Here is an 18666-nt window from a genome sequence, read left to right as displayed (position 1 = left end):
ATCCGTCAACGTTTCTGGTACCCAACATGCGCACAATTTTCAGTAATTCAAGTGCTCGGTCACAATGCCATACAAAACACTGCGAGAAACATTAGAAAAATCATCCCGCAAGGAGGAAATTGTAAAGCGTCTGTTTTCTCTCACCTTATTGTCCACGTCCAGCACCAAACTTTCATTAACAACCAAAGGACTCCCACTCTAGTGTTGATCATGCACATTTGTGCGGCCATCTTTAAACGCTTTCACCCACTTACTTACCATTCCATCACTCATAATGTTTTCTCTGTAAACTGCACAGATCTCACGATGAATATCGATCGCTTTTAGGCCTTTAGCGCTAAGATATCTTATAACAGCCCATACTGCACAGTCGGCGGGACTCACGATTATCGGAGGCATCTTAAACACTCAGTACACAACGTAAACAAGGAAGAATCAGACTGTAGTGGCGGCAGTGCGTAGATTAAGGTACAGGCTTTCATGTAAAAATAAAATTATTGAGATATCTTAGTACGTCTTTTTTTAATTTCAAAACGGTACTTAGTTAAAAAAAAACACACCTCGTATTAAAGTAGAAAAAAATCTGTAGCTCAGTCACTGCATTCAGTTTCACCACTACTACAATTTTAAGTATACAAATAGTCCTATTGTCTTAGTGTTAATGTATCTCTTCTGAGCATAGGCAGTCAAGTGTATTCTTTTATTTTCATCTTTTTTGGCTTAAACTTTTGTGAAAGACACACTCTCTTGATATTTTAGTGATGTTTTGTTTGTGATGACTTTAGAGACATGCTTCATTATGTGAATACAGGATTTGTATTCTGGAACCACACCTTTTACAGTTCTGTGAAATCTTAGTGCACTAAACTGTTAAACATGCAAGAAGTGCCTTTAAACCACCGTACTAACTAAAGTAATTCATGTGGTGTGTGTGATGTAGCACTAACACATATTTCTTAGCATGATGATTTACGTAAAGGTAATATGGCATATTTATTCTGCAGCATGCAGATGTCTTGCCTGATGACGTGACAAGTTTTCTCTCTGTTGCCACCACCTGCAACTGTGTGATCACCTGCTGTCTTAAACGTTCATATTCTGTCAGTAAGTAATGACAGTTTCAGTTACTATCTACAAAACGAAGAGTGTGTGTGTGGTTTTTTTTGGGGGGGGGGGGGGGGTAGAGAGAGAGAGAGAGAGAGAGAACACATTTGTTCTTAACATATTTTTTCTGCTTTTGATGTCAAAACTTGTCATAAATTAATTTATGATATTCAAAACATTACGTACGATTCTAACAATTTCACCTCTTAGAAAATGAAACATGCATATATATTAAACATTAGCCAGTTTCATACACAATTCACTATCATGAATTTGGACATTTAATTTCATGTATCAGAAGAATGTTTGAAGGCTTTTAGCTGTTGTCTTCTTCTCTGTATTTCTGATCTCTCTGAAGCACACTCTGATACAATAATTTCAGAAGATTCTTGTATCCAAATGTATGAAAAACTTCTGGGGGGGGGGGGGGGGGGGAGAAAGAAAGAAGGCATTCATTTAATCTATCTGTCTCATCTTTCAAACCAGAGATTTTGTAAGTGAAATGGTGCAAAACCTTCACCACAGGAAAATCCATTCCGTGACAAGTGCCCCCCTCTCCCCCTCACCATCCCCCTCCCCCCCCTCTCTCACATGGCAAACACATGTAATCTTACTTTTCATTCAACTTGCTCAAACATATGTGTTCTGAAAGAGCTGTGCTATGTTATCATTTCTGTCTCTGTAGCCCCCAGTAATTGCAGAGGTGTTAACGGTCTAGTATTTTGTGTGTGATCTGACCTCTTGATTATGACCCATAAATGTTCAGTGGGATTCATGTCGGGCACGCGAATTGTCTACAGTGTTCTTCAAACCACTCGTGAACAATTGTGGCCTGATGACATGAGACATTCTCATTCTTAAAAATTCCATTGTTGTTTTGGAACATGAAGTCCATGAACGGCAGAAAATGGTTTCCAAGTAGCCAAACGTAACCATTTCCATGGGTTCAATCGGCCAGAGGGCCCAGTCCATTCCATGTAAACACAGCTCACACCATTATGGGGCCACCACCAGCTTGCACAGTGCCCTGTTGACAACTTGGGTCCATGGCTTCATGGGGTCTGCACCACTAGCAACAGTCCTTACCAACTGAAATCAGGACTCGTCTGACCAGGCCACTGTTTTCCAGTTGTCTGGGGTCCAACTGATATGGTCAAAAGCCTAGTAGAGACAATGCAGGCGGTGTCGTGCTGTCAGCAAAGGCACTTGGGCCCATTGTCTGCTGCTGTAGTTTATTAATGCTGAATTTTGCTGCACTCTCCAAAAGGATCCTTTCATCATATGTCCCACATAGATTTCTGTGGTTATTTCATGCGGTGTAGTTGTCTGCTAACACTGGCAACTTCAAGCAAATGCCACTGGTCATGCTGGTCATGGTTGTTAAGTGAAGGCCGTGGCCTCTGTGTTGTCCATAGTGAGAGGTAATACCCAAAATTTTGTATGCTCGGTACACTCTTGAGACCATGGCTCATGGAACATTGACTTTTCCTAACAATTTCCAAAATGTGATGTCCCATGTGTCTAGCTCCAACTGCCATTCTGTGTTCAAAGTCTGTTAATTCCTGTCATGTGGCCATAATCATGGAAACCTTTTCAGATGAATCACCCGAGTTCAAGTGACAGCTCTGACAATGCGCTGCCCTTTTATACCTTGTCTATGCAATACTACCGTCATCTGTATATGTACACATTTCCGTCCTGTGACTTTTGTGACCTCAGTGTTGATCCATAGCTTCCCCTTAAGATCATCATATACTTCAGCATCATGGCGCTGAAACCAGTCATCTCCTTCTTTCGCTTTGCAATGGTAGGTGCCATGTCAACAATAACAGGATGGTTAGAAGCATTATCTAGAACAATTTTTGATAGTCTTCACTTGTTCACATCTGTGATATTAGGGATCTGGTGGTCTGAGTAAAATGCATGTCTGGAAACCGAGAGATCGCAGCATCGAATCCAGGTTGAGCCTTTTAGTGATGTGAAGATTCACCTAGAAATCATGTGGTTCAAATTTCACGTTAAACTGTCGATCTCCTCTATCTGGCAGGATTATTGGGGTAATTAAGAATGCTTAAATCATTTAATTGCTTCCAAAGTCACAGCAGCTTAATTGAGAGAGGCAGGTCACTATTAAGTTTCTGTTTTTCAAAGTAGGGATGTAAAAATGTTTCTCTTGATCGACCTCAAACAGGAATCCCCTGGCTAAGAGAGTAGTATTGAACTTCTCTATTCTTTTTGACATTTGATGAATTTGCTTCTGACAGTTTTCAGTGTCACCAAACAGACTGCTACTAACAACACTTAAAATATTAACTCCCACCACAATAAGAAATTAAAATGGAAAAAAAACACAGAGTGCAATGAATAATCATATGTTAGCCTGAAAAGTGTTGTTATAGTTGAGGCAAAACTTTGGGAACTATAGGTTGTTACTATGGCTACTGGTTTCAAGAGGTTGACTGAAAATGTGCCATGCCTCATATGTAAGCCTTGCCCTACTGCTGCCTTTGTATCTGTCGATGCTAAAGTTACTTTGAACAGACTATACGAGAGTAATTCGATAATTAAAGAGACAAATTGGTCTGAGGAAAAACTGTTAGTAGGGCGAGTTTGGTACTTTTATGGCTTTAATTTGGAATCACTGGGATGAACCCTGATCAGCTGATGTATCAACATCGTTTTGTTTATAACCTCAAAAATACATTTCGTGATGGCGAGTCCGCTTGAATCGTCCACATTAGTTGAACAAAGTTCTGTTATTTGTTTTTTACTCGCTGAAGGTGAGAAACCAGTGAGTATATTCTGTAGAATGTCTGAAGTTTATGGTGAAGGTTGTATGAATCGTGCAAATTTTTACAAGTGAATAGAGCAGTTCAGAAATGGTTGTGACTCGATGATTGATGAACACTGTTCTGGCCGACCAGTTGCAATTTCAACTCCCTCACTTGAAAGTCAAATTGATAACATTATTCATGCCAACCGCTGTGTGATTGTGGAAATGATAGTTGATAAGGTTCAAGTTAGTACTGGTACAGTTCATAACATTATCTGTTACAAGCTGAAGTACCGCAAGATGTGCAAGACGGGTCCCCAAGGAGTTGACGTGGCTACGCAAGGAAACAGGGTTGAGAGTGTGCCCAGAGCTAAAGGAACGTTGTGAAAGAGAAGGTGAGCACTTCCTCAACAAAATTTTAACTTGTAATGAAACTTGGGTTCGCAATTATGAGCCAGAATCAAAAAGACAAAGCATGGAGTGGAAGCACATGAACTCACCTCTCAAGAAAAAATTCAGAACCCAAGCATCAGCAGGAAAAGCCGTGTTGATGGTGTTTTGAGGTGCTTTACGTGCAGTTTTTTGTGATTATCTCGAAGAGCAGCATCCAATGAACAGCCAATACTACTTGGATTTGCTTTTAAATGAGGTGAAGCCAGTCATGAGAGAGAGATGTCACGAAAAAGAGTTATTTGCAGCTGGAATAAATTTATTTATTTATTATTTATTTATTTCTTTCTTGTTCCGTAGATCCAGTTAGTGAGTCAATCACAAGGATATGGAACGTGTCAAATTGTACAGGTTTCAATTTAAACTTACAATAAATACAAGGGCAATTCAATGGCAAATTGTACATAGTTTAAGTAAGACATACTATAAATACAGTAACAGATACAATGTCAGCTAGATAACATAACTACCATTTGACAGAAAAAGGAGTTTCAAATAAAGGTTAAAGATAAGAGCACAAAATTAAATCAGATATTAGGCCTACAAGAGTAAATACATGTACAGCCAATCTGTTGTTACAAAAAGTGCGCTAATGCCCAAATGCACAACAAAATCAATTGAACTACTTCTAGACACAATACGTTTAGTGATGGTATACATTTTTTTTCAGGTATTCATCCACAGTATAATAAGATTTCTCTGTCAGGTAATCTTTGAGAACTTGTTTAAATTTTGGCAGTTCTGTATGAACACATTTGATATGTAGTGGTAGAGCATTGAACAGCTTAATGCTGGAGTAGTAAACTCCTTTTTGTACCAGAGTGAGACGTTTCATTTCTAAATGTAGATTGTTTTTGTTTCTGGTGTTATAACCATGGAATTTACTGTTGTCTTGGTAGATGGAATAATTTTTGCACACAAAGGTGAGCAAGGAAAAAATATACTGTGAGGCAGTTGTTAGGATACCTATCTTCCGAAACAAGTGCCTGCAAGAGTGTCTTTGATGGGCCCCACACATTATTCTGATTGCTTTTTTTTTGGATGGTGAAAACTTTTTTTGCAAGTGGTTGGTTCCCCCAGAATATGATAGCATATGACATCAATGAGTGGAAGTAGCCAAGTAGGCAACCTTAATAGTGTCAACTTCAGCCACTGAAGAAATTACCCGTAATGCAAATGTTGCCGAGATAAGTTTTTTTACATAGATAAAGAATGTGAACTGACCAATTACATTTACTGTCTATGTAAGCACCCAGGAATTTTGTGTCTTCAACTTTCTGTATTGGTTGATCTCTACATTTTATGTTAATTTCATCAGGATTACTTTGTGATGTATGGAACCTCATATAATGAGTTTTATCTGCATTGAGCGAGAGACCATTTGAGGAGAACCAATTTAAGATGTCATTAAAAACAGTATTTGTAGTTTTTTCAAGATCATGATCAATCAAATCGTCAATTAGAATTGTGGTATCATCGGCAAACAGGGTAAATTTGCTGTTTGTCTCAGAACAAAGAGGAAGATCATTAATAAAGATGAGGAAAAGCAGTGGGCCCAAAACGGAGCCTTTAAAAAAAGCTTGTAGCCCATTGGAAAAAGTGCATACATGTTCGAAAGGATTATGTTGAAAAATAGAAAAAGTATTGTTTTGTAAAAATAAATGCTGTTTTCTCCAGACCAATTTGTCTATTTAATTATTGAATGACCCTCGTAGCAAGTCTTCAAAGTTTGGGCTGTTTTGTTGGAGTATTTGTGGTTGTTTGCTTTTGGGGTCCCATGTGGATGTTTTCAACTTATCTTTATGTTTCCAGCTATTTTTCAGTAGTAGTATTAGTGTACTGTTCTCTACATTATTCTTTTATTCACAGGTGGAGAATATTTCAGTTTTGCGAAGAAAGTTAACACCACATATTTACACAGAGTATGAAATTATAAGTAGTAACACAGTTCAATTGATTTTTTTTTTTTTTTTTTTTTAATGTCAAGAATTGCGATGACTTGTGTAGAATGGCAAAATAAGTCCTGACCCATACAGTTCAGCAAGAACAACACACCACTCTATTCTTCCTTCAGCAGATGTAATTGGTACTTCTTGTAAGGCTGGAAAATCTGTGTGATGTAATGACTCTGAGGATAGTATAATGTTTCTGTCACACATGTTATTGAGAAAAATGTCATTTCCATATATTTACACACAGGTTTTAGGATTCAAGTTCCATATACATGTCACACAATGACAATCACTTTCATGAAAATTCTGATACAGTACTCAATGATTTTTATGGTAAGAGAAACCAGTTGTGATTTTTTATTTATTATTTTATTTATTTGTTTTGTGTCACCATTGGGAATCCATCATTTCAGTGACAACTCTGCCAGTACAGGAGAGAATTCATTCGGAATTAGGATCATCATTAGCAAATTCAGTAATGTGCATTGCCTTATCCACACAAAAGCCTATCATAATGGAATGTATTTTGTCTTCTAAACAATTAATCCCAGCAAAATGAAGTGAATTTTATACGAAGAACTGGTATTTGAACACTTGTTAGGAAGACAAAATCAAGGAACTGCAATTTGTTGACTAAAACTAAAGAACAGGGCAGTTAGCCTCTCTAAGCTGTTACTGTGCTCTGTGTGACCTGTTCGTAGGACTGTGAAGTGTAACAGAAGGCTCATATTTCATAATCTGACTGTAGATGAGGAGTTTGCTTGACACAGGGAATGTACCAAGGAACAAATATGAATACAAGACACAAAACTTACCCTAGTGTGTTGTTCCTTGCATCAGAATTACTGACAACCACTAACAGCATGGCAGCTAAAAAATATATATTTTTTATAGGAAGGAGGAAGAAAAATTGCAGATACAGGACATATTGTATCATTATACGAAAATTACAAATTTATTTGTGATACACAATTCCTGGTACATCAACAAAACTAATTTACATATATTAACTTAGTGGCTTTGCTAGAATTTATTGTGCTTATGCGCATAAAACATATTGATACACTTCCAATAACTGATTCGACACAATGACGTCTTGGCTCTCATGAATGTTTAATGCACTTATTATTGTGTTAGTAGACGAAAAGGAAAGGTTGGATATTTTGGATTGTGTAACATGCACAAAAGTACGAAACATCGGTTGCCACCACAGGATGATTAAGTCAACTCATGTTTAAGATGCTGGCAGGCGTCTATCATCAATACACAAGAAATTTATGAAACCCTTTGATAAGCCACTAGAAGGGGTGAGGAAGGCTGTGTTGTTACACTGTTCATGTGGTGCACATATTGCAGATAATTGTGCAAGGACATAGGTAAGATTTTGTCAGCGGAGAACGGAGTCCGATTTGTTAAAAAGGACCGTAAAAAGACGTAATGCTATTCATTTATTTTGAAAATTTCCATAAAGAACGATAAACCATTTTATTCAATAATGATCTCAGAAGTTTTCATCAAGCAGAGATATGAACTCGTTACTTGGAATTGCTGTATTTTGGCAAACTGCTAAGAAGTAGTCATGCTTCAATCCCCCTTCACCTTGCAAGATCATTTTACACTCTTCTTTTAGTCTGGGTTTGAGTTAAGAAAGTGATCAAGAATGGACTAATGCCAATTTTTTGGGACTCCATGATTATTATCGAGAGGGCTTTTGGAATAAATGTACGTAAATTACTTTGTTTGACAGAGAAGCTAGAACAGTTTTCGGTGGCGTAAATGCAAAGTATCTGGAATTAATCCATCTTACACTTTCCAAAATTTCCTCTCTTAAGTGTGCATCTGTTACTTCTTGCAATGTGAGAAAGATCATTTTCTGCATTAAAGACTGTCCCAGCAGGCAGGTACATGAGCATAAATGAGGTTATTATTTATTTATCATAACGGTTTTTAGTACCAGGAGTCTCAGAAGAGGTGCTTAGCTCACCTTTGATGTAGCTTTTTTCATTTAAGCAAGGGGCTGCATCTTTAAGGAAATTGGTATCTGTCAGGAAAGAAAGGTATTTGGAAGGAATTGGCTGTGACCTATAGTAAGAGCGAACACTGGCGTTTTGCCTAAATTTAAAATGGGAAACCACTAAAAACCATTTTCAAGGTCACTGGTGGGTCAATTCAAACCATCTCACCTCCCAAATCCAGGGATTGCTAGCTCGGCTCCCCAAGTCAGTGGAGAATTTTGAAAAACAGGTTGTTACACTTTGTTTTAAAATAAAATACATCACAACAAAAGATTGAATTCTGACATAGAATGTTTTTTTCCTCTTATTGTGAATGTTTGGTCCTTTGGTAGTGCATGAATTCATGCATATTCTAAGTTTAATTGTGTGCAGAATTGCTGACTTCAGTGATTATAGTGTTAAAAGAGTGTAAACAGATTTTGGATGAATTCAAGCAACCTGCTGAAAAAACCTTTTAAAAATGAACGAACCATAGAGTATGCTGTCATCAGATACTCCTTTCACTCTCCACGAACCCCTCCCTATCATTTCGTATCGGAAATGCTTTTCTTAATTGAGCACTGTCCTGGCGACCAGACTGGACGACATTTTGCGATTTGTGCTCTTATTGATAGAATATTAAGCAAATTTTTTAAAGAAATGTTACAATCACCATTTGGTCAATATTTTTGTTGATCAACATGATTTTTGTGCAACACAGACAAGTCAAAGTGTATTTTTATGCACTGATTTTAATTTAATGTTGTTTGTAATGATATTTACTGCTCCGTTACCTTGTGAAATACAGAAATACTACAGTTCCAAAGTTCTACCACCCTCCAAATGATGAGTCCAGAGCTAACATGAGACTGCTATAGATAGGTAATTAGGCTATTATAATAGCATTTACATTTTTTTAACTTATTGTAATGCTAGTGGACAAATCAGAATCAGTTTTTGACCTGTTTCTTGTTACAAACTTATCCTGAATTAGAAACTATCAAAATACCACTCAGCACAAAAGCAATAAATGGTAGCACTACATTAAATTCAACTGCAAGTAAAAAATGAACTGATTGACAAAACAACAACTGAACTCAAGCAAGGCTAACAATTGGTCTTGACTAAAGTAGGGATTGGTGATTGTGCTCTGGATGTATAAACAGTTAAATCTATCTTCAGCATTGGTTACTTGTGATAGTGTGTTCCCATTTTCGTCATATGACTGAAAATCAAAATATCTTTCAGTTTCACTATATGGCAATTAGGTCGTGTGTTAGGTTATAGAAGGGGTCTGATCCCATCACACCCTTTGGCTACATCCTTGAATTGTGTGCTACTCCTGTCACAAAGCACTCAGTGGAGTACAGCTTAAGAAGTTGTCAAACAGATCGTATCCTGCAAAAATCAAGCAGAAAAGTCATTACTTTGGATCACAGTAATAATGATCTGATAGAGTAATATCATAAACAGTCGCTCCCTTGATGACTATGATGCTTTGCCGTACAAAACCACTAATACTGTGGCAGTAAGACTTTTTTGTTCAAGAGCCTGTACTAACATTATGGGATGGCACTTTGGATCCCATGTGAAACAATCTTATTTTTGGCAACCTACATAAATTGCTATATTGTGAGCGTCCAACAGACCAGCAGTAGTAAGAGGAGAAATGAGTTTCAAATCAAAATGATTTGTACTTGACAACCTCATTTTTTGATTGCTAAGTTTCATGGTCATATCAGTTTTACAGAAGTGTGGTGCTTGAGCCGACCCTCAGAAATCACAACTTATTCAGAAAAAAGCAGTCAGATATTCGTGACAAGCAAGAATACAAATGTTATTGCTGCTCGTTTCACTCACAGCAATTTAATCTTTCATATTTTATCAGACTGAAGTCACCAAATCAAACAAACTCACTCCCAAAAGAGTGTGCTCTTACATGTAAATAACATTGAATATTGCAGAATGTACTTTTAGTAAATTAATAAGAAAGTCCCAGAATCTTTTACAAATATGAAGAAATATTAAAATATAGCTGGGCGTGAACATATTTTTTCTGCCATTGTACTCCATGCCTCTATCCATTGTACTATGCTGAACTCATACAACTTCTATCATTCATCTTACAATCTTCTTAAGGCTTTTACCACTGATGTGTCATTAAGTGACATTTAATTATAACAAATCATGCCAAGGGTGACGTGTTTGGGATAAGTCATCATTGCCTTGAAACAGCGTTCTGTCATAACACGTAAGTTGTGATATGAAAACAAAAGTCCAATTTTGCGTGACCAAAGATTTTCGTTTGTTGACTGCTATTGAGTTTTGTGCTCATTGTTGGTTTTATTGAAGAAGGGTCATTTTGATGTCACATCCCAGTAAAATTCAGATGACAGTAATTTCTCCCATAGTACGGGGATAAGTTGACTGCCGGTCCCTGAGTACTGATGGGGCACAATTCAGAACACTTTGTGCAAACTGTTCTGTTTCAGATTGCTGCCAACTTCAGCAAACTAACATAATACATGGTGTCCCACTCAAAAGAGGCCCCACAAATAAACATTTGCTTAAATTACAATTAAAGGCTTTGCATTAAAACCAGAAAATGTTTCATGTTCATGGGGAAATAAAGGTGAATAACAAAAGGTTCTGGAAGTGACAGCCCTTGACTTGTAAACTCAGCTGAACACTACATTGTGGATTCTCATATGTTGCTGCCAGAACCTCTGATGTCACTACCTGGATTTTCTTGTAAATCTTCCAAATTGTGTGGTTTGTTCCTGTAGACCTTGCCTTTTAGGCCACCCCAGAGGAAAAAGTCAGGTGGTGTTAAATCACAGCCACAGTCTTTTTGAAATCCCTCTGCCAGGGAAAAATGATTCAACCTCAGCCATGGTCACTCAAGGCGCCATCCTGTTGTTACCAGCTGAGGGTAAGTTCTTCATCGTTAAACTGGTTCACAAATTCCTGAAACATTTCAATAAAAACTGCATTTGTCACAGTAGCCTTGAAAAATATTGGTCCGATGACATGGTGCTCAAAACACGCCATTCTTTTGTGAATGCTTGTGCTGCTCAACCAGTGAATGTGGATTTTCGTTACATTGTATTTGAGGATTTGCATAGCCAGAGAGGTGGAACCACACCTCGTCACTGAACAACGTGTACTGTAATATCCCTGGCCTCTGAGCAATAAATTGCTGAAACCAATGGCAGAATCTTCGTCATTGACATTCTGTTCCTGAACAACTGTAAACATGTATGGATAGGTGCCAGCTTTCTTCGCAGCTCTGTGACATGTGCCCCGTGACATTCCACATTCCTGAGATAAGCGTCAAACAGACTTTGCAGGAGAGGCCAACAATCATTGTTTCACGTCAGTCACTTTTTCTTCCAATATTGGTGACTGTCCCTTGCCGTGAAAATACAACACCATTCCACTGCTTTTGATCTTGTTCACTAACTTTTGTATGCAACATGCTGGTCACCAAACTGCTCAACAAACATTCGCTGACACATCTTAATGGAACAAGTAATCCAGTATTGTTTCGTAAGAAACACGTGCTCTCTGACAGGATAGCAGTACATTGTCACGAAACAGTGAACACTGAGCTCAAGCCACAGCAATGTGTGGAAACACACTGTTGTGCCAAACGATTTTGCAAGATGCAGTGGTGCCACATCAAACGTCACAAATTACATTTCAGTAGAATTACTATGCATGTTTGTGGTGCCTCTTTTGAGTGGAAGATCTAATTGCAACAGTATAGTTGCATGGTGAAGGGTTGTTGGTTTTACTATGTCTGTGAATGAGTTTGAATAAGAACAGTACTTGTACTTAATGTTTAAATGCTTAGTGAATATGTGAAACCATCACAAAAGTTTGCTAAATGAATTAAAAGGGCAGATTTCTTCAACTCACATCATTGTATTACAACAGCCTGAATTAATTTAATATTCCTTGCTACAAATAAGTATTGCATTTCAAGATGCCAGTCTCTGTAATGCATGCGTATCCACAACTCCAAGTTACTTCCATGTCAAAATTGATACCACAGCAGCTGATCAGATTGAGTTACACATGCCTGTGAGTTGTCAACACTGCAAGACAAATGATGAAACATCGCCACTGTCTTACTTAGTTCACAGCTGAACTGACCAACATCAATTACAATTAAGCAGATCTTAAAATATTACTGTCTCTGTAAATATTTTTTAATTTTTTTAATTAGGAAAACTACACTCTTAAGAATCTCTTAATGTTAATTGAAGGTTTTTGATTTGGCATGGGATTAAAAACATGTCGTCGTAACTATTAATACATTTACTCATTTCTTAAAGTTAGAATGGTAAGGAATATGTCGAGAACAATGTATATTATGACTAGCTGAAACTTGTGGCTGCACTCGCATATCGGTAGTTTTGAGTGAGGGTGAGGAATTGTGGGAGTAATTTGTAAATATCTGGATATATAGTGGTATAGATATGTATGTACATGAATATATGTTTGTAGTATTGGTAGATAGGTATATTATGAATGAATTGTCTAAATATTCAGAACCATCTCTCTTCCACACCTTGATATTATTACACTTACAGTCTGCTATGTTGGTGATAAGTATCTTGTGGAAGCAAATAACTAGCCTGTGGTAAATCTGACCTTGTATCATAAAAGTCACTGAAAAACCTAGTGTTCTGACTTCTGCATCCCCATCAAATGAATTCATCTGAAAGCATGCATTTTATTTTCTAGTTATATTAAAAAAAAAAAAAAAATTCATTATGTTTGTGCAGAAGCGCAATTTATAGGGATTCTTCTGGGCCAGCTATTACTGACAGTGAGGTGTTGCCACCAGAGCAAAACATAGCAACCATTTCTTCCTCTCATTGCAATCAATGACAGTGCCTACATCTTTGGTACATTTTTCCCTAAGATGATTAGTCACTGATTAATATAGTCAATTAATGGATAACAGTGAAATGCAACATCACTAAAAGACTCCTACATTCTACATGGAAAGGGATGTTGTCTCTCTGTTTGTCATATAGCCTTTAAATGATGCCACCGTTGTGAGTCTTCAGGTGTCTTGGAAGCAATAAGATGATAGACAATCAACATCAAAAATATGATGGGCTTGTGATTGTTCTACTGTCTGTGTAGCTCTTACGGCCGCATTACATCCTACACCTTCGGTTCGGTGGATCTGAGATTGCTCCGACTTGTGTTTTAGTAACCATCACAGCTTGAGCTCTCTTTGTTCTATGTGCTACATTTTTGAAGCATACTGTAATAGTTTTAAACATGGTTCTCAGTCTTACTGCTGGATTTTGTTGTTGTATCTCCACAAAAATTCTCCAGCTCTGCCAGGGGGGCATAGCAAGTCATTATCATAAACCGTGCTTACGACATTCTCCAATCTATAAACACTAAGTCGCACCAGCATGCGTCTGCATCATGCTTAATTATACTACATTTAAAAATGTTAATAATACTAAAAAAAATACTAATTTTTCAAATTAGCCTATGTTCTTCCTCAGGGTTCAAGCTATTGCCTAACCAAATTTCATCAGGATTGGTTCAGTAGTTTAGTCATGAAAGCATAACAGACAGTAACATTTGCATTTATAATATTAATATGGATTAGTGTAAGAGGTAGGAACAATGAAAAATTGGAATGAATTGAGAAGCAACTTGTCAGTTTCATCGTATAAAAATAGGAAAAAGCTGATGTTTTCAACTTTTGTAGTCCTGTCTGCCTCAGTTGCGTGTAATATTACGGTATATTGATAATTTTTACTTATGGACAATCTGACAGCAACTGAATAAAACACAATTTTAGTGCCTTTATTTTCTGCAAGGCATCATCAGTGGCCTGGAATATGTACATATGTTAGCTCATTAATTAACATTTTTGTCACTGTGCCTATAGGTTATAAACAGCTCTGGTGGTTGGTATTTCCTAGTAAGTAGTAATGTTTTGAACTGTACTTACAGGTTGTGTGGACAATTTCTTACATATTACACTCCTGTTGCATTTTTGATGTTGTTCTTCTTCCTATCAATGCCAATTTGTGTTTTTTTTCCCCACACTCCACAGCACTATGAACTGAACGCTTGTTTCAATGCAATGTTTTGGCTTCTGTTGCCGACTGTCAAAATTGCCGACTGTCAAATGTTTTTGCCAAAGATCGAATGTTATTGCCAAACTTTCAAGTGTAATTATTGAAGTATCTGTGGTCTGTTCGTGTATGCATTTGTGTGTGTGTGTGTGTGTGTGTGTGTGTGTGTGTGTGTGTGTGTGCCTGTGTGTGTGTGTGTGTGTGTGTGTGTGTCCAGATGGTGTGGGGAAGAGTTTTTTGTTTTATGTTATCATTTCCTTTATTATCTGTAGTAGGGAGCCTGTGCTGATGTGTGTTTGTTCATTTATCACATGTTTGTTTTCCGCTATGGCTTTCTGGATGTGGAAGTTTTTTGCGTTTGTATAAGATGTTTGTCATGGTTGCTTATTCTCATTATTTTCATTTCTTGTTCCATGTTTGTAGGATGATGGTTATGGTGTTTTAAATGCTCTGCAAATGTGGAATGGTTTGTTTCATACTTCCAACATCTGATATGTTCTTTGTATCTTGTTTCAAAAATTCCTGCATGTCATGCCTATGTATACTGCATCACAACTTTGACATTTAAGTTTATATATTCTTGATTGTTGGAATTTGTCCCTCTTGGTAGCTGGCTGGCTTAGGTGTGATCGGAGGGTTTGCCCAGGCTTATATGCTATTTTGAAGCCCTGTCTCTTTAGGATGTTTGCAACTCCATGTGTTAGTTTATGTGTGTAGGTCATGGTGTACCATCTGGTTTTTTTCTGTGTGTTGTTGTCATTGTGTGTGTTTGTTGAGTGTGTTTGTAAGTTTTCAGCTTTTGAGTTCTTTTGTATTCTGGAAATGTTGTGTTGGTTTTGTATTTGTGTTTTTATTTTTTTGGTTGAGCCTGTGTACCACATGTGTGTCATACCCGTTGTTCCTAGCTATTTGTATGATTGTACTCATTTCTTGTTCATAGTTTCTCTTGCTGAGTGGGATTCTGTATAATCTATGTAACAAGTGTCTCGGTGCTGCAAGTTTCTGGCTGTGGGGGTGGTTGGATGTGGAATGTATTATTGTGTCTGTGGCTGTTGGTTTTCTAAAGATGTTAAATGTATGTTTGCCATTTTCTTTTTTTATTGTAATGTCAAGAAAATTTATTTGATTTTCTTTTTCTTTTTCAAGTGTGAATTTTATGTTCTGATGAGCTTTGTTTATTTCTGAATGGAATTCATCTATTTTTTCACTTGGCTCATCTACCAGACAAATAATGTCATCCACATATCTGTACCAGTATATGATTTTGAAACTTTCATTAGTGGTTATCTTTTCAAATATCTGATTTTCTAGGTGACTGATGAAAATGTTTGCTAGTGTTCCTGATATTGGGGATCCCATGGGCAGTCCATCACTTTGTAGATAATATTCTTTCTCAAACTGAAAGTAGTTTTGTTCAGTTGTCAGTCTGAGCACATCTGTTATTTCTTTTATTGCATCTGTGGTGAGGTTGCTGTGGGATGAGAGATCACACGCTGCCAGGTCAGGCAATCTTGGGGTTCACGCAGTGTCACCATGCCTTGAAATTACACAGTTACCAAACAGTCATCACACAGCTTCCATTGATATCTGTGTCATATGTGCCATTCTCCTGCATGTTGAAACCAACTGTTGGCAGGGAAATGGGACAGTTGATGTGCAACGAAACTTGCCATTATGGCAACATACCAAACATACGCTACAGTGATTGGGCTCCCATTATCATCTTCAAAAAAAGTAGGGGGCTATAACACAACTTAATGACATGGTGCATGTATAGTAACCTTGCTGTTGTACAGTGGACACTCGTGTAGCTGATACGGATTTTGCTGAGACTGTTAGTGAAAATTACGTCTGTTGATAAAGTCACGAAGTTGGAAGTGAGCTTTGTCCAGCATCTACAGTTGTTAATGACATCATTGTCATCGTACACTTTTGTTAACATGCATTTAGCATATCATCTACACATTAGTAGATTGTTAGGTTGAAGTTGCTGAACAATCTGCATGGTACTTTAAATCCACTTTCAGTAATCATTGAACACTCAAACAATGCAACTGTAGAGACTCTGTGTGATGTTGAACATAGCACTGTTGGTTTCTTATGAAAATAGTTCGCACAGTCTTGATAATTTTTCCCGTATGATTGGTTCGAAGTCTCTTTGTGGATTGATTGGTTCGAAGTCTCTTTGTGGATTGCTTCTTCATTGCAGAACCCATTGCTTCAAAATTTCGGACCCAGGTGTTGGTCGCATGCTCTCAGGGAACACGATCGTGCCATCCGATGTTGAATTGATACCAAATTTCTTGATGAAAGCCTTCCACTCTTTTTTCTTAATAGGCTTTTACTCCAAAGGCACAGTGCGTACCATTCCATTGCCCCATGTTTACTGTTTACTAAGTGGCAAGACAATGTGAGCAGCATTCCATGTGTCATTTGGCACCAACTACCTCTCAGTGTTGCCATATCACATTCCAAAATTTTCCATTCGTTAGTTTCACACTTTACTTGTCATATTTTGTTTCTGCTGTTGTCTCTTGTGTCATGGTAAATAATGATACTTCTTTCCATCTTTGTTGGAAAATACAAGTTGCATGATACAGCATAGTAGTTGGTATTGAGATGATGAAAATGAAAATTAGTTTAGGTGTCTGATAAAGAGAGGAACATTTTAAGCAAACAGTCTAGATTAATCTTCAGGTTTTGGCAGTGCAAAGACTGTTCCATTAAGTTTCGGGTGTGCAGCCGCAAGAAAACTCCTTCTTCTTCTAATATTTCGGCTGTATAACGTTCAGCCATCTTCACAGTGAGCCGCAAGACTGCCGCTCAAGTGCTCGCTTCGTCCCTTTATACTGTTGTACTGCGTGACTGCGCATGCGGCCACAGATGCAAATGCACCAGAGACGTTGGTCGGCGGCAGAGACGTGCATAATGCGTGAGTTGTATCTATGACTCCACAGTTGATCTTTGTTGGCGTATCGATTTCTTGTGAGCTGCACTGTGACAACGTCTTTGCGAGTTTATTACAGCAAGTGCCGAATTCCAGGATTTATCAAGATTGAAACAACTGTCTCTATTAATTAAGTTCGTCGTCAAGCGAATTTCAATTGCCTCCTTTACTATCGAGTCCCAAAAGGACGATGTAGTTGCCAAAATTTCGACGTTGTCATACAACATACTGTGACCATTATCAATACAGTGCTCTGCCACTGCCGACTTGTTAGGTTGTAAAAGTCGTGTGTACCTCTGGTGTTCTGTACATCTTTCTTGGACAGTACGAGTTGTTTGTCTGATGTAAGAAAGGCCACATTCACATGGAATTTTGTAAACTCCAGATTTTCGGAGCAGCAAATCATCTTTGACGGAGCCCACGAGTGCAGCTGTCCTAGGTGGAGGACGAAAAATCACTTTTACTTTGTGTCTGCCGAGAATGCATCCTATTTTTGATGAGAGGCTACCCACATATGGCAGGAAGGCCATCGATTTAAAGGTTTCTTCATCTTCTGCTTTCTTTGTGGCCTCTTTCGGTTTTATTTTCAGTGCCCTCTGTATTTGTTGTGGAGAGTACCCATTGTCTTCAAACACCCTTTGTAAGTGGGAAAGCTCATTTTGGAGACTGCTTTCATCAGAAATAATATGCGCTCTGTGAGTCAAAGTTCGGAGAACACTCATTGTCTGGGCAGAATGGTGGCAGCTATTTGCACGTAAATACAGATCGGTGTGTGTCGGCTTCCTATACACTTCATGTCCCAAAGTGCCATCCTCTCTGCGCCGAACCAAAACATCCAAGAATGGAAGGCATCCCTCCTTTTCAATTTCCATTGTGAACTTTATTTTATCGTGGAGGGAGTTCAGATGTCTTAAGAAGTCTTCCAAGTTGTCTTCACCATGTGGCCAAACTTCAAAGGTATCATCAACATACCTCCAGAATACCGTGGGTTTCAAGTCATCAGATTCAAGCGCCTTCTCCTCGAAGTCCTCCATAAATAAATTGGCCACCAGAGGGGATAAGGGACTACCCATGACAACTCCGTCCGTCTGTTCAAAAAATTCGTTGTTAAATAAGAAATATGTGTAGGTCAGAACACGTTTAAATAAAGCTGAAATCTCTTTGTCAAAACTTCTTTCAATAAGTTGTAGAGATTCTGGGAGGGGAACCTTTGTAAATAAAGCCACCACATCAAAACTAATATATCAGACGGGCTCATTTTCAATGATTTCAGTTTACTAATGAAGTCAGCCGAGTTTCTTATGTGGTGAGTACATTTTCCCACAAG

General features: G+C 37.9%; 1 protein-coding gene across 6 annotated transcripts in view; it reads left to right on the top strand.

Moving 5' to 3' along the window:
- LOC126473494 (uncharacterized) overlaps positions 1 to 18666 on the top strand; it is a 52211-nt gene that overhangs the window by 28238 nt on the left and 5307 nt on the right. Inside the window, exon 3 of one of the 6 annotated variants that reach the window (XM_050100579.1) lies at positions 1005 to 1104. The exons of the other annotated variants lie outside the window; for them this stretch is intronic. The gene's annotated coding sequence lies outside the window, so the exon portion shown is untranslated. The remainder of the gene's footprint in view (positions 1 to 1004; positions 1105 to 18666) is intronic. 6 annotated transcript variants of the gene reach the window in all.

The sequence above is a fragment of the Schistocerca serialis genome, chromosome 4, assembly GCF_023864345.2.
Source record: "Schistocerca serialis cubense isolate TAMUIC-IGC-003099 chromosome 4, iqSchSeri2.2, whole genome shotgun sequence".
NCBI lineage: Eukaryota > Metazoa > Arthropoda > Insecta > Orthoptera > Acrididae > Schistocerca > Schistocerca serialis.
Note: the sequence above shows the minus strand (reverse complement) of the source record. Positions and strands in the feature narration are given on the sequence as shown.